The sequence below is a fragment of the Cupressus sempervirens genome, chromosome 6 (genome assembly GCF_028749045.1).
Source record: "Cupressus sempervirens isolate cs-2001-9-10 chromosome 6, ASM2874904v1, whole genome shotgun sequence".
NCBI lineage: Eukaryota > Viridiplantae > Streptophyta > Pinopsida > Cupressales > Cupressaceae > Cupressus > Cupressus sempervirens.
The window spans coordinates 387,031,189-387,033,899 of NC_143123.1; the positions used below are offsets into that span (position 1 = coordinate 387,031,189).

The following is a 2,711-nucleotide window of genomic DNA, read 5'->3' on the forward strand; positions in this document are numbered from 1 at the left end:
ATGATTATCAACTCTTGATTTTTATTACACTTCAGGCAAATCAATTCATTTTGAAGACAAATGTTCTAGAAATGATTCACATTCAGTAATGATACACAAAAGAACCAATCTAAAGTCAAGAAGAATCTAAAAGAAAATTAACTATATGTGTGTGTGTGAGAGAGATCTACTACTGATAACTATATTGAATAAGAAATGAATAAACCACTGCCAAGTAATGAACCACAAATTTCTAAAAGAGCATTGACGTGGATCAGAAAATGAAAAATGACAATTTCAATTTTTACCTCGAATTTGCATTGATTGTACACTGGTAAATCCTTTTTAGTGTCGTTCTTAGTTTAAATGTTGAAGACACCTCACTGCTGTTTCTGCTGTTTTGTCTATGTTATTTTACATACTGTAAAGGATCAAAACCCTTTCTTTGCTATATCTAATGAAAAACGTTCCTTTCTGTTTAGTTCGAACCTTTTTCATGAATGATTCAAACAGCTAGACTGTATTTCCTGCTTGAGATGTTCCCAATTGCTCTGCCACCCTCCACATTTCCTGCAACTGCAATCAAAAAGCCAAATGTGATAAAGCAGAAACAGAACACTTTGCAAAATTGGCGTTTTATTAACCTATATTTCACTATCAAATAAATGCATATTTCACTATCGAATAATTGCAAGTGTGTTTTACGATTCTTGCTTCCGTATTTAGATTACAGTATATCAAAATCATAATCTACCGTTTTGATGGAAGAGAACCTTAAAAATTAAGATTTTAGGGTTTACTGTCCGCGCTTTCCTGTTGATCTTGCGAATTCGTGATCCCTTATCGCTTCAAACATTTCCGTCATGTGATTCCAAGTGTCCTGCCACAAATAAGAAGTGATTGCACAGATCTGGTTCCTCTTTTTCCACCAGAAGATCATCTGATTCGGAAGACACTGCCACTTTTGCCGTGCCCTGTCACGGATTTCACCGTGTCTGGTCATTTTTCTACATCGTTGTCCCGAGATATAGACTGTCTATTGCTTTCTTTAATGCCCGGTCATGGGAATCGACAATTTGTAGCAGCACGGAGGCTTTAATTAGGTCATTTTACTTCACCCGCCTTCACTTGTACAAGAATTAATTAAGATTTATTCACAATTTATAATTTCATGAAGTGTAATATGAAAATCAAAATAATATAGTAATCAAAATAATGATAATAATAAGATTTGAAATGAACATGATGTAGACTCTAGAGAAAAATGTTGAAGTTAGGGGTTCCTGTGGCTTGGGTGTGAAGCCCATATATGACCCCCGTTGTGATATGGGCATGAGATTGTGTCTTACTCTGTTGGGTCATCCCTTATTTTAGATGGTGGACCTTCTATTGCTGCTCTGTGAGCTTCATTCATATTGCCTATGTATCAAGTTGTAACTATGGTTTTCAGGATATCTTTAGGGAAGGCCTCACGATCATTCAACTTTCTCATCCCCTTCCAAATTTGATCTTGGCCTCACTAGCAGGGATTCACGTCAGGTGGAAGATGAGATTTTCTCTAGGGATAATGAATTAAGATTCACATTTCTCTCTAAGGTCTTGGACCTTGTCTCAGTGCTGAAGGGTTTATCTCCCATGAGAGATGATAGTTGAAGGATTGATCACCCAAAACGAGGCTTTGTACCCCCTTCAAAGACTCGCGTGGCATATTGCACCATCCCCTCAAAAAGTGGAGCTAGATGAAAAACATTTTGCTGGAAATTTTAGATAATGAAGCTCTCTTTACTAAAACAAAGTTTAAATATAAGATTCAAAGGAGTTTAGTTGAGTCTCTCTCAACTATATGATTAGATATCAAACAGACCTAGAGGCTCCTTCTAAAGGATAAAATTCAAATCTATCCATGTACATGGGTTTTTTCATGGTAGTCTTTGAAGAGATTTAGGCTCAACAAACAATTCTTTGTGACTATTAATGCGACCTTGAGGGGCACCTTTGATGTTGAACCCTTAACACCCTTACTTTTGGTCCAAGTTTTGAATCCTTTTCAACAATTCCAATCTAAGTAAGACTACAAAATTTACCTTTATGGTTTTGGTTTGACTCCTATTTTGAGGCAGTTGGAAATTCTACGTGACAAGTATAAGAATGATCCTATGGTGATATTTATCTACGAAGAGGGATAAATCCTCCTTTTCATGGATAATATGATTGGCTACGATGAGCTCATCTCTCATGAATATGTTTCCACTTGGCATGAACACAAGGTGACTATGAGTGGTATCACATTTGATATTAATGGCGAGCTAAGTGGGAAAGTCGTGTGGCTCTCTAGTGAGGGCACGAAAAGGAAAAGGATAAGTCACATCTTTGACTAGGCCAACCTGAATCAACTCTTTTGAGTGTCAAATGAGCAACCTATTAATAAGTAAGGTGTCTTCATGTGTGAGTACCCAACATCTAACCTAAATTTTATGACATTGTTGTAAAATATTTTATATTGGAAGGTCATTTTGGGGTTTTTAATTTATACCACCTCTCATTCCTTAATCATCCGAGGAACAAATATTTCATCTCCATCTCGTTCTTTTTATTACATTCCATGGGAAGTAATATTGATGAGATTGTTGAAACTAAAGACAAGGGAAATAATTTTGGATCCTTCAATGGGGATTAATTTACCACCTCTATAGGGTCAATTCGGCCCTCTCCCCTAGTTCAATATCTCCATT

General features: G+C 36.3%; 1 long non-coding RNA gene across 3 annotated transcripts; it reads right to left on the reverse strand.

Moving 5' to 3' along the window:
- Positions 1-249: 249 nt before the first annotated feature.
- On the reverse strand, positions 250-1,096 carry LOC149552675 (uncharacterized). 3 transcript variants are annotated; one of them, XR_016353366.1, is made up of 2 exons: positions 780-1,096; positions 250-555 (listed from the first exon to the last, which is right to left on the reverse strand). It is a non-coding gene; the product is annotated as an uncharacterized LOC149552675 (long non-coding RNA). The 3 variants fall into 3 exon arrangements; XR_016353368.1 differs by having other exon boundaries at positions 753-1,096; XR_016353369.1 differs by having other exon boundaries at positions 734-1,096.
- Between the last annotated feature and the right edge of the window lie 1,615 nt (positions 1,097-2,711).